The sequence below is a fragment of the Macaca mulatta genome, chromosome 19 (genome assembly GCF_049350105.2).
Source record: "Macaca mulatta isolate MMU2019108-1 chromosome 19, T2T-MMU8v2.0, whole genome shotgun sequence".
Taxonomy (NCBI): domain Eukaryota; kingdom Metazoa; phylum Chordata; class Mammalia; order Primates; family Cercopithecidae; genus Macaca; species Macaca mulatta.
The window spans coordinates 21,589,550-21,611,598 of NC_133424.1; the positions used below are offsets into that span (position 1 = coordinate 21,589,550).

Genomic DNA, 22,049 nt, shown 5'->3' on the forward strand with positions numbered 1-22,049 from the left:
TCTGCCTGCAAACACACACAAACTTTAGTTTGGGTTAAATATACATTACTCTAAAAGATAAACTTTAGGTGTAAGGAAGTTATAAAGTAAGTGTGTGTGTGTGAGTAGAAGTTTGTACTTATTTTCAGAAGAAGTATTGGGGAAAAAATTATTTTAACAAGGTGACTAGTATAAAACCAAAAGCCTCAAAAATGCTGCAAGCAAATGTATTCTCTGCTTTGTATTGAATGTATTACTATAGTTATTGTGTATGACAGTGTTTCTTAATTTTCATTTTGAAATAGTTAATGCATAGAAATGCTACTGTCCTGTTGCTTTTGTATTTTGAAAGTTTAATAATTTTTTAAGTAAAATCTTAGGCATTTATTTATTTATTTATTTATTTATTTATTTGAGATTGAGTCTCACTCTTGTCACTCAGGCTGGAGTGCAGTGGCATGATCTTGGCTCACTGCAACCTCTACTTCTCAGGTTCAAGCAATCTTCCTGCCTCAGCCTCACGACTAGCTAGGATTACAGGTATTGTGCCACCAGGCCTGGATAATATTTTACTTTTTTTTTTTTTTTTTTTTGTATTTTTAGTTGAGACTGGGTTTCACCATGTTGGCCAGACTGGTCTCAATCTCCTAACCTCAGGTGATCCGCCTGCCTCAACTCCCAAAGTAGTGGGATTATAGGTGTGAGCCACGGTGCCCAGTCCCAGTCAGTCTTACTTAGGTTTTTCTATACTTCAGATTATGTGTAGGGATAAAAGATAATTATACAGGAACAATTAACTTCCTTTTGTCCTATCTGAATGCTTTTGATTTTATTTCCTAATTCCTTTTTCTTGGATTTGTACTATGTTTAGCAAGACTGACTTTAGTAAGGATGGGTGGGCATCCTTGTCTTATACTAGCTTTTAGAGTAAAATCTTGCAACTCATCCCTGTTTAATATGTTGTTAGCTGTGTATTTTTTGCTAATATGTGGCATTTATTGGCGGAGGTACCAATAATTTGATCTATAGCTACTTTTTCAGAGATTATCAAAAGGGAATGTCACATTTTGTCAAACTTCCATTGTGCATCAATTCTTTTGTACTCTGCATCTATTTTGACGTTAGAGATGTGAAATCACAACAATTTTACATATATACAAAAAATAATCAGAGACTACTATGAACATCTCTATGCACGCAAACTAGAATATTTGGAGAAAATGAATAAACTCCTGAATACACAAAACTTTCCAAGATTTAACCAGGAAGAAACAGAAAACTTGAACAGGGCAAAAATGTATAAAACATATGATGAAATTAATTAGTAATAAAAAATCTACCAACTGTAAAAGCCCTGGATTATGTAAAATCACAGCCAAATTTTACCACATATACAAAGATGAGCTTGTACTACTACTGAGTGTACTCCAAGAAATCAAGGTGGGATTCCATCCTAACTCATTTTATAACATCAATATTATCTTAATTCCAAAATATAGTGAAGGCACAACAGAAAAAGGAAACTACAGGCCAATATTTTTGGTAAACATTGAAACAAAAATCCTCCATGAAATACGAGCAATCTGAGTTCATAAGCAAGTCACAATGTTGTTAGAATAAATTAAGACAAGAATATCCAGTCTAACACTCCTATTCAACATAATTCTAGAAGTCCTAGTCAGAGCTATCCAACAAAGTTAAGAAATTAAAAGCATCTAAATAGAAAAAAAGGAAGTTAAATTATCTTCACTGATAATAATTCTCTACCTCCCAGTTCTAAGTGTTGCCGGACACAGAGGACTAGAGAGACCAGTATGGGTGAATACAGGAGGATATTTATTTTAAGGTAGGCACCAGCTCAGTGGATTCACATCCAAACTTACAAAGCAAAGACTGAGCTCAAAGACAGCAAACTTACAGAAGCAAAACAAAGGCAGTCAATTATATCATGACAGGTCACATAATTTATAGCATAACTGATGACTTGGCATAACTTGTGGCCTGGCTTAGCTGGTGGCCTTGGAGCTGCGTTGAAAGAAAAAAAAAAAAACTGGCTAATAGAGACATTTGTTCATGTCCTTCACCCTTGCTTTGGAGGGGACTGTCTGGAGCCTATTTCTTTGGTTTTGCCTTCTTGAACAAGGTTATTTTCTTTTTTTTTTTTTTTTTTTTTTTGAGACGGAGTCTCACCCTGTCACCCAGGCTGGAGTGCAGTGGCGGGATCTCAGCTCACTGCAAGCTCCGCTTCCCAGGTTCACGCCATTCTGCCTCAGCCTCCCGAGTAGCTGGGACTACAGGCGCTCGCCGCCTCGCCCGGCTAGTTTTTTGTATTTTTTAGTAGAGACGGGGTTTCACCGGGTTAGCCAGGATGGTCTCGATCTCCTGACCTCGTGATCCGCCTGTCTCGGCCTCCCAAAGTGCTGGGATTACAGGCTTGAGCCACCGCGCCCAGCGAACAAGGTTATTTTCTAATTGTCCTTGAAGTGAGCTTGCTAGGCAGAGGAAAACTTCTCTTTTTAACCCTTGCCTTGCCACATTCTGGGCTTTGGCTTTTACTTTTCTTGGAGTTAATACAGTACTTATTATTTTAAATTTCTGCCTCAGTTTCTCCCCTTTGATGCTTTTTATAAACAAAATTTTAATAGAAAGTGTCACTACTACATGATTCCTTATGAGAGAGCAGGTTTTCTTCTTTAGGAACAGGCTGATATTTATGCAGAGCCGTTAAGTGAGTGGTAGTTTGCCTAGCTACAATTGTCTCTATAGTGATTGAATGCTCCTAATAAGGAAGGGTAAAAGGCAAGAAACTATCAAACAACCTCCTAGTATGGCTAGAACTACTCCCTTTAAGGTTTTGAATCCATTGAAGGAGGAAAACCAGCCTCCAAAGAGGGAATCAGGAGTCCACCCTTTCCAGGTCTAGAATGAAATATGGGCTAATTTTTTCATTCTTGCAGTTATTTCTATAATAGCTTTCTCATTGTTATCAATTTTTAAGCAGCAATTAGTTAGATTAAACTTTTCACATATTCCTTCTTCCTGGGCTAGGAGATAGTCTAAAGCCAGTCTGTTTTGATAAATGGCCTTTCTCATTTTTGTGGCCTGCTGGGCCAATAAATCTAATGCATTTGTTGTTTCATTAGTGATAATTTCAAGGACTGCCTGCAACCTTATGATGCAGTTAAGCATGTAAATTGAGGTGAAGTACCCCCATGACCCACTTTGTGCCCAGGTAGCTGGCCCACATTATTGAATTATTCTTTCGGTGGCAAATCTGTGTCCTTCCAATCTCCTTATTTTCTTTTCTTATTTATTTATTTATTTTTTGAGACAGAGTCTCACTCTGTCGCCTAGATTGGAATGCAGTACTGCGATCTTGGCTCACTGAAAGCCCCACCTCCCAGGTTCACGACATTCTCCTGCCTCAGCCTCCCGAGTAGCTGGGACCACAGGTTCCCATCATCATGCCTGGTTAACCTTTTTGTATTTTTAGTAGAGACGGGGTTTCACCGTGTTAGCCAGCATGGTATCAATCTCCTGACCTTGTGATCCACCTGCCTTGTCCTCCCAAAGTGCTGGGATTACAGGCATGAGCCACAGTTCCTGGCCCCCAGTCTCCTATTTTTATGTCTCTTTTTATGTTTATTATGTTTATCTTTTTATGTTTATTATTTCTTTTGTTTCTTTTAATTTCATCATAGACAGGATACCCTAAGGTTTTTCCTTGTTGCAGGGGGAGTAAAAAGAAATATGGCTTAATTGTCTCTAGTATACAAGCCTCTATTTCACTTGTAACTGTTGGTAGGCCCGTTACCCACAGATCCAATCAAGACCAGAGGGTGCTTGCCAGGTATTTGGAGCTTCAAGCTGATACCAGGTGTGATTTAGAGAACAGAAATAGAACGGATTTGGATGAGGTGATTTGGAGTCATTTCTGCCCCACCACAAAGTTTTTCTTAGTGTTTCATTATAATATTGCTGTTCTAAGCAGGTTAATTCTCTAACTGGATTTGTAAAAGACTTTCCCCAGCGAGCACCACAGTATCTTCTGACGATAGAAGTTTTTAGGATCCAGACACTTGAACTTACAGGCATCGGTTCGGGGGAATAGTCGTTAAAGTAAAATGATCTTGTGGCGTTAACTTTTTTGCTTTGCTTTTCTTTTTTTTTTTTTTTTTTTTTTTTTTTTTTGAGACGGAGTCTTGCTCTGTAGCCCGGGCTGGAGTGCGGTGGCCAGATCTCAGCTCACTGCAAGCTCCGCCTCCCGGGTTTACGCCATTCTCCTGCCTCAGCCTCCGGAGTAGCTGGGACTACAGGCGCCCGCCACCTCGCCCGGCTAGTTTTTTGTATTTTTAGTAGAGACGGGGTTTCACCGTGTTAGCCAGGATGGTCTCGATCTCCTGACCTTGTGATCCGCCCGTCTCGGCCTCCCAAAGTGCTGGGATTACAGGCTTGAGCCACCGCGCCCGGCACTTTTTTGCTTTTCAAGGCCACTAGTCTCCCATGTTAGTTCCTCTGTAAACTAACATGAAGAAACGCCTAGGCTGCCAGCAATGTTTTAAGCCAGCTGAGCAAACAGGTTCTTGGCTAAAGGAAGAGGCTCTGGCAACTTCTAGTTTACATGCTTATAGAATGATTTAAAGACTTGGAATTGGTGCTGAGCCAGACAGGTCCAGGTTTCTTTTTTGGTAACATATAGGTAGGTTGCTGGGTATGTATTTATGTAGACATGTATGGAGTAACCTGTAGTCCACATGGGTAAGTCTGGCTTTAGAATGGTGAAGTTTACAGGATTACAGGGTTTTATTTTGCAATCTGGTTTTATTGGCATTTTGGTAAGCATAATTGGCCTCTGTTGTGTGCTGGGATGCCATGATATGCAATACCAATAATCCTTTTTTGGGATCCCAGGAGGACAAGGAGGAGCTACCCTTGGCATGCAGACATATTTGTAGTTATTTCTATAGTATTTATAGGTAAGTTACCACAGAAAGGTGAGTCTAGGTATGCTGCCTGATAGGCATCCAAGTACAGAGAAAGAGGCCCTAGGTAAAAAGGAGGGGACCTTGGTTTGGTTTAAGAGGAAATTTTCCTTTGACCTTGCACGAATCTGAAACCATTCACCAGGTGAAAATTTAGGGTCATAGAATAAAGAAGGTTTGTTATTTTCTGGGCCACAAATTGAGTAGGTGGTCTAATTAAAAGTACAAGTTCCTAAGCGAGTCCCTGTACACTTATAATAAGTATGGTACAATAGAGTTTTAGTTATACCATTCCCTGACCAGGTAGTATGTGTACAGTGGGGACACTCTTCTATAGGTGCTGCTGCTAGCATGGTTAAGGGGGATAACAACAGCAAAACAATATACAGCATATTTATATTCAGCAAGGACAGAAGAGGTCCTTATTTGTGGGAGGAGATTGAGCACAGCGACAGAACAATAGGAAAACAGTATTACAAGGAAAACTACGACTTTTAAGATTTTTAACCACATTTACTTGCTTGAGAAGTTCTTAAGCTTCAGCCATGAGTAGACTAGTTAGATTCCTCTGTGTGACTAGAGTAGGGTTTGTTGTCTTTTGCTTCTGCCATGCATAGACTGGTCAGCTTCCAAAATGACCAGAGCAGGGTGGTTGTTTTTAGCAGCAGCTTGGTCTCATCTCAGGATCAGCCAGGTTGGATGATCTGGGTCCTGCTGGCTGGTCCACTTGTCTTGAGCTGCTAGTTTTAGCCGACTGTGGTGGATCCAAGGCACAACACCTGGAACTTTAACAGCAGTGGGAATGGACTAGATTACAGTATAGGGCCCATCCTATATGGGTCCTAGAGAAGTTGGATTCAACTTTTTAAACCAAACAGTCTCCAGGTTTAAAGGGGTGTACTGTGTCTGTCAGACTTAACAGGTTTTATGTACCAAGTAATGGACACTTTGCATAGCTATCCATAGAGCCTGCATTTGCTTTTTAAAGTTAATTCCCCTAGTTCCTGGAGATCACCTTTTATTTCGCTTGTGATTGGGGGAGGCTAACAGAACAAAATTGCATAGGGTGAATACCCAGTTTGTTTGTTGGGGGTGCACCTGACTCAGAGGAGGACCATAGGCAAGACTTGATTCCATCTTAGATGAAATCATCTTAGATGAGTTTCCTGCTATTTTTTTAGTAGCTACTTGAGTGTCCGGTTCATACATTTCACATATTCTAAAATTCATGGCCAATAGGCTGTGTGTAACTTTCATTTTATTTTTAACAGTCTTTTTAAATCTTGCACTATTTCAGCCACAGATGACAACTCACTGTTTGATCCTAAAGTTAAAGGCAGTCCAATCCTGGCGACAATGTCTTTTAACAGTACATTAGTTACTTTTCGTGCTTTTTCTGTGCTGATGGGGAAAGCCTTAACCCATCCTCAGAAGGTGCAAACAAGCATTAGCAGGGACTGGTAGCGCCCCCAGCACGGGCAGTTCTGTAAAGTCTATAACCAAGTTTTTACAAGGCATGGCTTCTACTTCCTGAATTCCTGGAGGCCAAGTGGGCCCCTATTGTGGGTTGTTTTGAGCACAGGCTAAGCACTGTTTACAAGCAGCTCCAGTGATGACAGAGAGCCGTGGCACATAGAAATGGCATTTTAGTAACGTTTCTAGTGCCCTTTTTTTCCATATGAGTTCCTTGATGAATTTGCTTTACAAACATATGAGCTAACATATTTGGAATGGCTAATCTCCCATCGAAGAATTTCCATCACCCTCCTTTAATATATTTTTCAGCCTCCTGGGCAAACCAGGGTCTTTCATCTTGGAGAGGAGGTTCTGGGAGGAGAGCCATAGCTAAGGCTTCCTCTGCTTTAAAAAAAATAAAAATAATGCAGCGTCATTATTGCTACCCGTTTTGCCTCTCTATCTGCCTTTTTGTTTTCTTTGGCTTCTGGTGTTCCTGCCATTTGGTGCCCTCTGCAGTGTATTACAGCTACTTTTTCTGGAGCCCATACATCCTTTAAGAGCTGTAGAATCTTTTCCTCATACTTTTTTTTTTCTCCAGCTGTTGAAAGGGTAGTTCGTTTGTTTGTTTGCTTTTTTTCTTTCTTTTAATAGCTCCATGAATATGCAGTGTGGTAAAAACAAATTTAGAGCCAGTGTCAATATTCTTTTGCCAGCAACAGTGCCCTTGTTAGGGCTATTAATTTTGCTTTTTGAGCCAATATTTTGACATTCGGGTTTCTGAGGGGTTGGTGTAAAATTTTTTCCGACTGGAGGATACCTTATCCATGGTTTTGATACAGTTATGGAGGGGAGCTCCCGGTTTGACGGGGAGCAGAGTAGCCAGATTTAGGTGTTTACTTTTTTTTTTTTTTTTTTTTTTGAGACAGAATCACACTCTGTGGTCTCAACTCATTGCAACCTCCACTTCCTGGGTTCAAGCAATTCTCCTGCCTCAGCCCCCCAAGTAACTGGGGCTACAGGCGCATGTCACCACACCAAGCTAATTTTTGCATTTTTAGTAGAGACGGGGTTTCACTATGTTGACCAGGCTGGTCTCAAACTCCTGACCTCGTGACATTCCTGCCTCGGCCCCCCGAAGTCCTGGAATTCCAGGCATGAGCCACCACACCCAGTCTGTATGTTTACTGTTTTTAAAATAATGTAAGGGTTTTTACATAGAAGCCCTTAGTAGTGAGTCATTCTTGGGTTTGATAACCAATGATGCCCTCTTTGATCCATTAAAGTTATAACTGAGTGTGGCACTTGGACAGTTAGCTGCTGTCCTGGAGTTAATTTACTAGCCTCTTGTGTTAACAAGACAGTGGTGGCTAAGGCTTTAAAGCAAGGAGGCCATCCTAGCACCACGGAGTCCAGTTGTTTGGGTAAATATGCCACTGGGTGATGCCATGATCCTACAACTTAGAGTCAGAACCCCTGTAGCAATTTCCTTTTGTTCATGAATGTATAGAAAGAAAGGCTTATTTGTATCTGGTAGTCCTAAGGCTGGGGCCTGAGTTAAAGCCTCTTTGATTTGTTTGAATGCTATTTCCTGATTAGTTTCTCAAAGGAGGGGTTTTCCCCCCACCCCTTTGTGACTGTATATAAGGCTTAACCATCAGTGAAAAATTTGGAATCCAGATGCAGCAGGATTTTGCTGCCCCTAAATTTTTTTTTATTTGACGTCCTGGTGGTAGGGGTTGGAAGTTCACAAATGGATTCCCTTTGCTTATACCTAAGCTGGCATTCCTCATGGCTTACTATGAAAACTAGCTATTTAACCTCTTCATGGCAAATTTAGGCTTTCTTTTAAAATACTTCGAAACCTGCTTTCAATAGGAGATGGAGGAGGTCTCGGGTTTTCTGATAACAGTCCTCTCGGGTTGGGGCTGCCAAAAGAAGGTCGTCCATGTAACGTAACAAGGTGCACTTATCATTTGGCGGGGTATAGGCCTTAAGGTCTGAGACCGGTGCTTCCCCAAAGATTGTGGGAGAGTTTTTAAACCCTTGCAGGAGCGTAGTCCAGGTGAGCTGTGTAACTTCTTTGTCCCATTGAAATGCAAAGATAGGCTGACTAACTGGTGCTAAGCAGATACAAAAGAAAGCATCCTTTAAGACTGTAAACCAGGCAGTACTTACTGGAATGAATTCCATTAAAGTATACAGGTTGGGTACCACTGGATGGATAGGTGCCATGGCTCGGTTCATGGCACACAAGTTCTGCACTGGTCTATACTTATTAGACCCTGGTCCTGGCTGTGGTTTTCATACTGGCGAAAGTGGAGTATTCCACGGCAACTGGCACTGGCCTAAAATCCTTTTTATAGAGCTGCTCTAAGTGTTTATAAGTGCCCTGTACAGCCTTTTGGGGAACTGGGTACTGATGAACCTGAAGAGGAATTGCTCCTGGTTTTAATTTTGCTATTACTGCTGCATGATTTACAGCTGACACAGGTGGGTTGTCCTCAGCCCACACTCTAGGCATTTCCTTAACTAACTGAAATAAGAATTTCTCTTTCTTTCGCATATGAGGTTGCATTGGTGCCTGCAATTTCTTTTTATAAAGTTTTCACTCCTTAACCTGTGGGATGGTAAGGGTTAACACCATGGCCTTTGGGTGAGTCAGATTTAAAGTCATATCTCCCTGTGGGCCAAAAGTAATTTGTGCTTGCAGTTTTTGGAGTAGGTCTTTTTCTAACAAGGGAATTGAATAATTTGGGAGGTATAGAAACTCATGCTGACTTCTTGTCCTTCTATAACACACCTCTTTGACCAACAGAACTGCCTCCTCTTTGAGACTCCAGTAGCCTCTACAATCGTTGTATGATTCTTGGATAGTGGCCCTATGGGTCAAGTTATTACAGAGTATTCAGCCCCAGTATTTACCATAAAATCCATTAATTGGCCTCCAACTTCTAATTTAACCATAGGCTCCTGGAGGCCCAATGAGAAGGAGCCCAGTTTGTCCTAGTTCTCATATCTTTTAGCCACTGCCAGCCCGATTAGATTAGTATTGCATTGCTTTAGCGTTTGGCAGCCCCTGGCTGATGGCCTCTTTGTCACACGGCCTTAGCCATTTCCCTCATTGCTTTCTGGACATTCATCTTTAAGTGTCCTTTCTTTTTACATCACACACATTAATCCTTCTCTAAGCTTGGTTGGCTTTAGAATCCCTGTCTAACTTGACCTCGTCTGGGTCCATGTCCACGTCCTCTCACATTACTAGTTTCTCTCTTTATGAGGGCTGCTGCTTACAGATTGGGGTTTTTTGTTTGTTTTGTTTTGTTTGTTTGTTTTTCAGATGGAGTTTCCCTCGTTGCCCAGGCTGGAGTGAAATGGCACGATCTTGGCTCACTGCAACCTCTGCCTTCCAGGTTCAAGTGATTCTCCTGCCTCAGTCTTTCAAGTACCTGAGATTACAGGCATGTGCCACCATGCCTAATTTTTTTTTTTTTTTTTTTTTTTTTTTTTTTTTTTTTTTTAGTAGAGATGGGGTTTCTCCATGTTAATCAGGGTGGTCTTGAACTCCCAATCTCAGGTGATCTGCCCGCCTCGGCCTCACAAAGTGCTGGGATTATAGTTGTGAGCCACCATGCCCAGCCTTCATTGCCTTTTTCTTAAAGCCTCTGTTCTGCTTCCTTCTTTGCCACCTGGTCATGGTTAACATACACTTTGGTGGCTACTTTTATAAGCTGGGTGGCATTCATGCCTGCAAAACCTTCTGGTTTCTGAAGCTTTTGCTTTATATTACTGTTGGCCAGTCCCACAAATTATGTATTTACCATATGTTGATTTTCAGCAGCTTCAGGATTAAACGGGGTGAAAAGCCAGTATGCCTCACAGAGTCCTTCAAAAAACTGGCTAGGGAACAGACACATGAAAAAATGCTCATCATCACTGATCATCAGAGAAATGCAAATCAAAACCACAATGAAATGCCATCTCACACCGGCTAGAATGGCGGTCATTAAAAAGTCAGGAAACAACTGGTGCTGGAGAGGATGTGGAGAAACAGGAACACTTTTACACTGTTGGTGGGAGTGTAAATTAGCTCAACCATTGTGGAAGACAGTGTGGTGATTCCTTAGGGATCTAGAACTAGAAATACCATTTGACCCAGCCATCCCATTACTGGGTTATATACCCAAAGGATTATAAATCATGCTGCTATAAAGATACATGCACACGTATGTTTATTGTGGCACTATTCATAATAGCAAAGACTTGGAACCAACCCAAATGTCCATCAATGATAGACTGGATTAAGAAAATGTGGTACATATACACCATGGAATACTATGCAGCCATTAAAAAAGGATGAGTTCATGTCCTTTGTAGGGACATGGATGAAACTGGAAACCATCAATGTTCTCAGCAAACTATCACAAGGACAGAAAACCAAACACCGCATGTTCTCACTCATAGGTAGGAATTGAACAATGAGAACACTTGGACACAGGAAGGGGCACGTCACACACTGGGACCTGTCATGGGGTAGGGGCAGGGGGGAGGGATAGCATTAAGACATATACCTAATGTAAATGATGAGTTAATGGGTGCAGCACACCAACATGGCACATATGTATACATATGTAACAAACCTGCACATTGTTGCACATGTACCCTAGAACTTGATATATTTAAAAAAAAAAAAAAAAAACTGGCTAGGGAGCTTACTTCCCTGAAGCACCTCTGAGATCTTTCTTATATTGATAACCTTTTTTCCACCATCCCTTAGCCCTTGCAGAAGTGCCTTTTGGTACCTCTGCAAATGCTGAAGCTGAGTCGCATCTTCTGGGTCCCAGTTGGGATTTTGATCTGGGAACTGGCCTTGAGCATTTTTTTCTTCTTTTCTTGAGATGCAGTCTCGCTCTGTTACCCAGGCTAGAGTGCAGTGGCACCATCTCAGCTCACTGCAAGCTCCACCTCCCAGGTTCATGCCATTCTCCTGCCTCAGCCTCCCAAGTAGCTGGGACTACAGGCGCCTGCCACCACGCCCGGCTAATTTTTTTTGTATTTTTAGTGGAGACGGGGTTTCACCGTGTTAGCCAGGATGGTCTCGATCTCCTGACCTCGTGATCCGCCTGTCTCGGCCTCCCGTAGTGCTGGGATTACAGGCATGAGCCACCGCACCCGACCCGCCTGAGCATTTACAGTGTCTGCTGGTGCATGGGCTTCTAGCCAGCAGAGAGCTGCCTAGGTTACTCTCCTGTGCTCCTTAGTGTTACACAGCATGAGAAGCTGCTGCCTGCAGTCTGGTCAGGTTGGATTCTGTGTCAGAAAGATGACTGCATCAGATCTATAAGAGCTTGGGGCTTCTCCATATAGGAGGCAGTATGGTGTTTCCAGTTTAAGAGATCAGTGGTTGAAAAGGGCTGACAGATGAAAGTACATTGCCACCCTTGGATTTGGCCTTGGTTATCTTAATAAATGGGTCCTTGTGTCTCCCTGAGAGGCATTTGCATACATCAAGCACAGCCAGATCTGAGACAGCCTGCTTGACTACCTTGACTTCTTTCCCTGGCCTCTCAAGGCTCCATCTTTCCCTTCAGGGTGAGAGTTGGGGTGTGCTGGCTCCTGAATCTGGCTCTCGGGGGGCTGCTGACTTCAGTAAAGGGGGGTAGGCTGTGACATATGGAGTAGGAATCTTTATTCCCTCTGGCAGCTCCTGCAAAACTGGCTTTTCTTGCTCCCTCTGGAACTTCTTTAACTCTCTCTGCTGGCGAAGCTGCTCTTACTTTCATTTTTGGCTTGGCTCAGGCCACAAGTGTTTTGCAATAAGCTGCTAAACAGGGCTGGATTAAAGCTGGTCTTGTTAGTGCTGTATTTAACCACGAGTCAATATAAGGAAACTGATCTGGATACCGAGGCTGTAGTATCCCACCACTACCTTAAGCACACGGCCAATTATTTTCCTGTCTATAGTTCCTTCGGTCAGCCATCCAACACTAAAAGAAGGTAGTTCTAATTCACAGAGAGTTCTTAACCTCTGGGGGGTTTTACAGCTCCATAATTCCCTGTAAAACCTGCTTTAAAGTTCTGTAACATGCGCTCCAATGGAGTGGACTTTGATGACTTTACTCCCATTTCCTCCCTTTACTACGCAGCACACCCACTCTTCCTTTTGCCTCAGACTGACCAGACCATCCCCAATTACGGGTGTTTTCAGATGCCGCTTGGCTTTGGAGAGGTCCTTATTCCCACCCCAACTCTGAGCTGTGGGGCAACTCCTATTGGCCGTATACAGTTCACCGGGGCAGCCCCACACTTTGCTTGGAGCACACAGTCTATGCTAAGAGATCTGTGACTCCCCACGTCACTCGTTGCATTGGTTTCTCCTGGAACCATCTCTTTCACACACTTTTATATACGTCCCTGTTACCAGTTCCTGTGTTCCTAATTGGGGTGGTGAGCCACTCTCACCACCCCAGTTTCCTTTACCTAACCAGCTAAGCAAGCCACTCTTGCATCCTGTGTTGGTTGAGGTGTGAGATTCATCTGAATTGGCAAGCCCCTCTCGCTGCCCCAAGCCTCTCTGGGTCAGACTACTAGTTACACTCCAGGAGATGATCAGGCTCCCCTTCTGTCCTTATTGGACGGGTCCTGCCTTGGACCCCAATAGCTTACTGTGGTTCCTGAAGTGTGCTGTTTCTGGAATCAGCCTGTAGCCCTTCTCAGGCTCCATTGCACTGCTGGTTAGGGATGCCAGGTCATGGGAGAGCTGATTTCCCCTCCGGGCTGAAGTTCTCTCAGTGGCACCTGGGTCACAGGTTTCCCTTGAATCAGGGCTCCAGCCCCACAGGCAAAGGAGACAGTAAATCTGCCATCTCTGCTCCTGGCTGGCTCACCAAGAAATGTTGTGGGACACAGAGGATTAGAAAGACCAGTATGAGCGAATAAAGGAGGATATTTATTTTAAGGTACACACTGACTCAGTGGATTCACATCCAAAAAGCTGAGCCTTGAACAAAGACTGAACAAGATTTTAATAAGCAAACTTACAGAAGCAAAACAAAGGCAGTTAATTACATAATGACAGGTTTATGTAATTTATAGCATAACTGAATTATTGGCATAACTTGTGGCCTTTAATAGCTGGTGGCCTTGTAGTCGTGTTGAAAGAAAAAACAAGAACTGGCTAAATACAGACATTTGTTTGTTTTTCTTTGTTTCCTTCACCCTTGCTTCAGAGGGGAGTGTCTGGAGCCTATTTCTTCGGTTTCAACTTCTCAAACAGCATTATCTTATAACTGTTCTTGAAGTGAGCTTGCTAGGCAAAGAAAAACTTGTTCTTTTCTTTTCAACCCTTGCCTTGCCACATTCTGGGCTTTGGCTTTTACTTTTCTTGAAATAAATAAATGCAGTAATTACTACCTCATTAAGAGAGACGCTTCTGATCAAATTGATCAGCATGTCAAACTCTCTGCTTAATCAGCAGTAACTTTATTTTCACTCTTCAAAGGCATTTTAACTGCCTGAAATGCAAAGGGGCAGTTCATGTGACTGTGCTGAGCTGGACCTCTCCAGTGTCGGTCTATTCACATTCGCACAGGTGATCTTCTGGTGTAAGGGGATGCACTTCAACAGCATTATCACAGCAATGTGGAACAGATGTAATAGGATAAAAGGTGAATCACTGTCTTACAGGGAAAAGGAGTTAATCTTACTCATTTTGTGTATGAGTATGTGGAGAATAAAGTCACAGAGAACGCTTTACATTAGTAGTGCAGTGCAGATCCTATGCAATCTTGTTTGTCAAACATGTCTTGAATAGTTTTCTTAAGTACTATGTTTCTGAATCCATCCCTTATTTGATTCTGATAATTAATTTCTACTTTATCAATTTAAATATTCACTCAACATCATCCAGATTTCTCTCCTTGATGCTTAAGTCCTCTGACATAAAATGTTACTGATAAAAACATAAGCCTTTATTTGATAATTTTACTACAGAGAATGTCTTTAGCTTGGAAAGCTGAATTTGGTCAAAATGAAATATAACAATGAATATAAATCATTTTGGAAATGAATTCAAATTATTTAAAATATTAAATTTGATACATATATGTGTGTGTCCAAATTTTTTAAAAATTTGAATACATAAAGCTGAAACTTGAAAAATATACATGCTTTTAAGACAAATCATTTTGTGATCATTTAAGTTTTAAATTCAGCACTTTTGGCTATGTTGAAAATGAAAATATGAAATATCACAAAAAATAATGTGAAGAAAACAAAACAAAAGCACAACAGTCCTGATGGCTGTTGTGAGACCTCGGTTCTTAGTTTCAAAAATTTAAACAAGAGACACAAAAAAATGAGGATGCCGCATAGATGGATTTATTGCAAAGTAGAAATACTATTTTAAAAGGTGCAAAATACCTTTGAGAGAGAAGCAATTCAGGATGGGCAGATTATAAGAATGAGACAGCATAGACTGGAAATAGAGAGAGTCCATTTATGGGAGTCTTACATAATTATTTACAAAGAGTTAGAATGTGGTGTTATTAGTAAGCATGTTCTGGGCGATCCTCTTGGTGCACATACACAGTGGCTGTACATGCTTGTTTGTACATCACATATCTCATTAGCATATTAAAACTCCACTCACGTGTGTTTTTTAGTACTACAATGAGTAAAAGATCAGAGGACAAGTAAAATTAAAATGTGCATGCTCTTTACAGGGGAATATCCCTACTGAAGAGAGCTTTGCTTGAATGAGCTGAAATGCAATGCAAATGTTGGGGTTTATTGTGTTGACAATATGCTGTCACCATGTAATCACCATGGCTGCTGCATCCTGAGGACATGGTGACTTTCTTGACTACCTAGCCAGCCTCAATAGTGCTTATCTTAGTTGATTTTCAACTATCAATGCTGAGACTAAGATTTAGCTGTTACGTCAATATTGTCAAAAGTGTGAAAATGACAATTTTAAAATCAAACATATTTGAGCTTGATTTGGGTCTCTAGCTGTGTACCCAGGAGAAATTATTTTACATTCCTGGAGCTTCAGTCAATATGTATGCATTGCTGTATGTTTGTTTTTTTGCTGTAAGTTTTTGTTCGTTTACATTTTTGAGGATATTTTTTCCTACTTTATGCTGATTTTGAGTTACACAAAACTTACCAAGAGCTCTATTTTAATACATTTTTTCAACCAAAATGTTAAATATTGAAAGTGGCATTCTGGATTATCCTTTTCCATGCAGACTACACTGCAGTTTTCCTTATGTGGTGCAAGGTTATAAAAATGCCATTCAGTTGATTTCCTAAGTAACAGTAGAATGTGTTTTCTCAGACAGTAGCATGAGGATTTTTGACATACTACCATTAGACATAATGAAAGCAAATGAATGAACGTGTTGAAATTTGTCTTTATTCACAAGGTCATTAGAGGCTAAGTCATGGCAACACATGTAGTTCAATCCAAATTTTTTGTGTAAAATTTTGTTGAACTGCATCTATCTGCATATGTAACACTAATTTAGTAACAGCTTCTTTATACTAAGCCAGAATTAATTTATCCTGATGGTTTTGTTTTAAATGTGTGAGCTGTATTATACCACATTTGAACAAGTAATATAGAGTAATATGAATTTACCTTAGAGAAAGAAAAGTACAGGCACATTAAAAATGAATTAGAAGCTGGCAGCTGACACTGATTAACAGGTTGAGCAAATTCTACTAGACCTAAATTTCTGTAAACAATTTTGAAAAACAGAATTTTAACTAAAAACATCAACAACATAATAAACTTATGAGATTTTTAAAAAGTTGATTTGTTTACCCATCATCAATCAATACTAGGTTAAACTAGAAAATTGTGAACACATCATATAAAAAATAAAATTACTAAACTTTCCTCAGACTTCATCTGATTAAAACAAGGCTTCTGGGTATTTGAAAGCACCAAATTATTGATGAAAAATATCTATTTTGAACAGATTGTTGATCTTATATACACATTAGTACTAAGTAAAACCTAATACAGCTTTGATTTCTGAAATATTTGTGAATGTCTATCACTATACTGAAAAATCAAGAAATTATTCAATCTGTCTAAATTTTGAGGAAAATATTTGCTATTTTAATTGAATGTCAGTATTCATGTAGTATGGCAAACCACCCATTTCTTTAGTATTCTGCTATTTTATAAAATAAACCAGAATTTATGGAGACATTTGTAAAAAAAAAAAAATCTTTTCTAAAAAAGTTAGACATCAGAAAATAGCGATATTAATGTTACGTTATATACATAGTTTGCTAAACCCTACCATAATCTGTAAAGTTTTTTGTGTACAACAATCTTAGATTACCTAAAACAAAATGAAATTTCTTTTCTTTTTTTTTTCTTTTAGACAGAGTCTCACTCTGTCACCAGGTTGGAGTGCAATGGTGCAATCTCAGCTCACGTCAGCCTCTGCCTCCAGGTTCAAGCAATTATCTCTGCCTCCAGGTTCAAGCAGTTACCTCCCTAATAGCTGGGATTACAGGTGCCCGCCACCGTGCCCAGCTAATTTTTTGTATTTTTAGTAGAGACGAGGTTTCACTATGTTGGCCAGGCGGGTCTCAAACTCCTGACCTCAGGCAATCCACCCACTCCAGCCTCACAAGGTTCTGGGATTACAGGAGTGAGCCACCATGCCCGGCTAATGAAATTTCTTTCTTATGTTATGCTATATATATATATATATATCTCCAGACAGACAGGAACTATGACTGCCACTTTAGAAAACAAATGTTTCAGCGCAATACAATGTTTTGTGTATGTACAAAAGGAAAACCAAACTTTGAAGTTTTCAAATTATAAACAGGAGCATTGTGATTCTAAGCTTTAAATATATAAAACAAATATATCATTTATTTTTCTTATTATTATTATACTTTAAGTTCTGGATTACATGTGAAGAACGTCAGTTTTATTACATACGTATACATGTGCCATGGTGGTTTGCTGCACCCATCAACCCTTCACCTACATTAGGTATTTTTCCTAATGTTATCCCTCCCATAGCCCCCTAGGCCCTGACAGGCCCCAGCATGTGATGTTCACCTCCCTATGTCCTTGTGTTCTCACTGTTCAACTCCCACTTATGAGTGAGAACATGCAGTGTTTGGTTTTCTGATCTTGTGATAGTTTGCTGAGAATGATGGTTTCCAGCTTCATCCATGTCTGTGCAAAGGACATGAACTCATCCTTTTTTACACCTGCGTAGTATTCCCTGATGTATATGTGCCACATTTTCTTAACCCAGTCTATCATTGATGGACATTTGGGTTGGTTTCAAGTCTTTGCTATTGTGAATAGTGCCACAACAAACAGACGTGTGCATGTGTCTTTATCGTAGAATGATTTGTAATCCTTTAGGTATATACTCAGTAATGGAATTGCTTGGTCAAATGGTATATCTAGTTCTAGATCCTTGAGGAATTGCCACACTGTTTTCCACAATGGTTGAACTAATTTACACTCCCACCAACAGTGTAAAAGCGTTCCTATTTCTCCATATCCACTCCAGCACTGTTGTTTCCTGACTTTTTAATGATCGCCATTCTAACGGGTGTGACATGGTATCTCATTGTGGTTTAATTTGCATTTATCTAATGACCAGTGATGATGAGCATTTTTTCATATGTCTGTTGGCTGCATTAATGTTTTCTTTTGAGAAGTGTCTGCCCATATCTTTGCCCATTTTTTGATGGGCCTGTTTGTTTGTTTCTTGTAAATCTGTTTAAGTTCTTTGCAGATTCTGGATATTAGCCCTTTGTCAGATGGATAGATTGCAAAAATTTTCTCCCATTCTGTAGGTTGCCTGTTCACTCTGATGAGTTTCTTTTGCTGTGCAGAAGCTATTTCATTTAACTAGATCCCATTTTCAATTTTGGCTTTTGTTGCCACTGCTTTTGGTGTTTTAGACATGAAGTCTTTGCCCATGCCTGTGTCCTGAATGGTACTGCCCAGGTTTTCTTCTAGGATTTTTATGGTCCTAGGTCTTACATTTAAGTCTTTGTTACATCTTGAGTTGATTTTTGTAAAAGGGGTAAGGACAGGGTCCAGTTTCAATTTTCTACATATGGCTAGCCAGTTTTCCCAACACCATTTACTAAATAGGGAATCTTTTTCTCATGGCTTGTGTGTGTCAGGTTTGTCAAAGATCAGATTGCTGTAGCTGTGTGGTGTTATTTCTGAGGCCTCTGTTCTGTTACATTGGTCTATATCTCTGTTTTGAATTCTGAGTTTCCACTTTACAAATCCCACAGTTCTATTTCACAATAGGATTTGACACTAAATAAGTATATTTTTGATGGTGACAGAGTGATATCAATTTCTGAGTCATCTGTCCTGTTCCGCTGGTCTACATATCTGTTTTGGTACCAGTACCATGATGTTTTTGTTCCTGTAGCCTTGTAGTATAGTTTGAAGTCAAGTAGCCTGATGCCTTCAGCTTTGTTATTCTCGCCCAGTATTGTCTTGGCTGTGCAGACTCTTTTTTGGTTCCATATGAAGTTTAAAGTAGTTTTATCCAATTCTGTGAAGAAAGTCAATGGTAGCTTGATGAGGATAGCATTGAATCTATAAAATTACTTAGGGCACTATGGCCATTTTCATGATATTGATTCTTCCCTATCCATGAGCATGGAATGCTTTCCCATTTGTTTGTCTCCTCTCATTTCCTTGAGCAGTGCTTTGTAGTTCTCCTTGAAGAGGTCCTTCATGTCCCTTGTAAGTTGTATTTTCCTAGGTATTTTATTCTCTTACTAGCAGTTGTGAGTGGGAGTTCACTTATGATCTGGCTCTCTGTTTGTCTGTTATTAGTGTATAGGAATGCTTGTGATGTTTGCACATTGATTTTGTATTCTGATACTTTGCTGAAGTTGCTTATCAGCTTAAGGAGGTTTTAGGCTGAGACGATGGGGTTTTCTAAATATGCAATCATGTCATCTGCAAACAGAGACAATCTGACTTCCTCTCTTCCTATTTTGATACCCTTTATTGCTTTCCCTTGCCTGATTGCCCTGGCCAGAACTTCCAATACTATGTTGAATAGGAGGGATGACAGAGGGCATCCTTGTCTTGTGCCGGTTTTCAAAGGACCGTTTATTCATCTTAATTTAAAATACAGTGGTTTTTAAACAATTCAAGTAACATTAGACTATTAAAAACTTCATGAGCCATACAAGTGTCAACTGCATTTTCAGAATTATGAGAACTTAGAAAAAGTAAACTAAACACCTGAAGTTTAGTTAAAAACATACTAAACTACTTTGTATTTGCCCTTGTGATGAGAATCATCTTTATTCATTTTGGAACAAACAGGAAATGCTGCAGTGGTAACTTGCTGAGTGGTGACTGTGATACTTACTGTCCTAGGGATGGTGGGATCCAGTGGACCAGAATTGTCAGGACCTTACTGTGGTCACTGCTGTTTATTGTCTTCTGTCATTCATTTCCTGGACTCCTTCATCAATTTCATTTCTTTTTTTTCTTTTTTTTTTTTTTTTTTTTTTTTGAGATGGAGTCTTGCTCTGTCCGGCAGGCTGTAGTGCAGTGGCCAGATCTCAGCTGACTGCAAGCTCCGCCTCCTGGGTTTACGCCATTCTCCTGTCTCAGCCTCCCGAGTAACTGGGACTACAGGCGCCCGCCACCTCGCCCGGCTAGTTTTTTATATTAGTAGAGATGGGGTTTCACCGTGTTAGCCAGGATGGTTTCGATCTCCTGACTTCGTGATCCGCCCGTCTCGGCCTCCCAAAGTGCCGCGCCCGGCCCATCAATTTCATTTCTATCATTGCGTGAGTGATTTTGCACTGCTTTAGCATCTGCCTATGATTCCTGCTAATTTTCTTTGTTCATTTTCTTGTCCATCTCTGGTGGCTGCTTTGCTATTCAACTTTGAGGAGTTCGTGCAGCTTCACCCTCAGCCACTCCAACAGTCCGTCCATTTGCCTCAAGCTCTCTGGCAGAGTTTCCAGGTTCTTCTGTGTCTGGTGTCTGAGATTTATCAGCAGGAGCTTGTTTTCAGTGACCACAGCTACCACCATCTCCTGCCAGTGGGGTAGCTTCTACAAAAGCTGAAGTGCCCATGCCCGGGGACGCCTTGCTTATAAACCTTGGTCATGGCCCAGCTTGGTGCGCAAAAACCCGATGTCAACCAGAGCATTTCGTACAGCTGGGTGAGCTTTCCTTGGCACATGGGGCAGATCCCCCATCATCTTTATGCTGCCACCTCCCCTTACACAACGGATGGTGTAGGAGCCTGAAGACACCGTGGAAGAGTCCAGGGAGTTAGGAGGGGCTGGGCCAGGTAGCCTCAGGCCCAGAGCATGGCAGCGCCCCTCAAGCCTGAGCAGACATCAGCCACTGCCACCTCCGGGAGGACAGAGGAGCCCAGGCTCCCCCAACCCCAACCTCACTCTAAACCAGCAGAGGAAACAATTATTTCTTTTTTTTTTTTTTTTTTTTTTTTTATGAGACGGAGTCCCCCTCTGTCACACAGGCTGGAGTGCAGTGGCACAGTCTAGGCTCACTGCAAACTCTGCTTCCCGGGTTCAAGTGATTCTCCTGCTTCAGCCTCCCAGGTAACTGGGACTACCGCCGCCCACCACCACACCTGGCTAATTTTTGTATTTTTAGTAGAGATGGGGTTTCACCATATTGGCCAGGCTGGTCTCGAACTTCTGACCTTGTGATCACCCCACCTCTGCCTCCCAAATTGCTGGGATTACAGGCATGAGCCACCCTGCCTGGCTGAAAAAAAAATTATTTTCTTAAGAAAAAAAAGTGTGTAAAAAATAATATGCGGAAGAACTTGCATATCTAACCTAATCAAATTTTTATTCTTTTCTTTTTCTTTTTATTTCTGCCTTTTCCTCTTAAATTGTGCTCTCCTGAAGTCAGATTTCATGTTCCATCCTCACGTGGGAATTTAAAAGTAATTATAATAGTCACAAATTTAGAAACTAAAAAATTTTAATATATTTTTACCCTTGATTTGCAGAGTTTCAGTTTACAAAGATTATGTATTCATTCATTTAACATAAATGTGTGTTGAGCACACACGATATGCCAACCATTTGGTAGCCTTAGAAAATAGAGGCCAGGCAGGGTGGCTTACGCCTGTAATCCCAGAACTTTGAGAGGCCAAGGCGGGAGGATCACCTGAGGTCAGGTGTTCAAGAGCAGCCTGACCCACCTGGTGAAACCCCATCTCTACTAAAAATACAAAAATTAGCTGGGTGTGGTGGTGGGCGCCTGTAATCCCAGCTACTAGGGGCGCTGAGGCAGGAGTATCGCTTGAACCCGGCAGGTGGACATTGTGGTGAGCCAAGATCATGCCATTGCACTCCAGCCTGGCAACAGAGCGACACTCCATCTCCAAAAAAAAAAAAAAAAAGATTTAAACATGATATTGTTTTAAACAATTTTATGTCATTAAATTTTAAAAATTAGATAAAATTATTATTTTTCCAGAAAGGTATGTGGCAAAAAGTGACTGAAGAAGAAATAAAATGGAGCCCGGGCATGGTGGCTCACACATGTAATCCCACCACTTTGGAAGGCCAAGGCAGGAAGATCACGAGATCAGGAGTTCA

At 40.9% G+C, this 22,049-nt stretch overlaps 1 protein-coding gene and 1 long non-coding RNA gene across 2 annotated transcripts in view; one reads left to right on the forward strand and one right to left on the reverse strand.

Moving 5' to 3' along the window:
• LOC693611 (uncharacterized) overlaps positions 1 to 22,049 on the forward strand; it is a 156,593-nt gene that overhangs the window by 33,688 nt on the left and 100,856 nt on the right.
• LOC144336918 (uncharacterized) lies at positions 4,175 to 21,971 on the reverse strand. Its single transcript, XR_013409350.1, has 2 exons — positions 21,616 to 21,971; positions 4,175 to 7,507 (listed from the first exon to the last, which is right to left on the reverse strand). It is a non-coding gene; the product is annotated as an uncharacterized LOC144336918 (long non-coding RNA).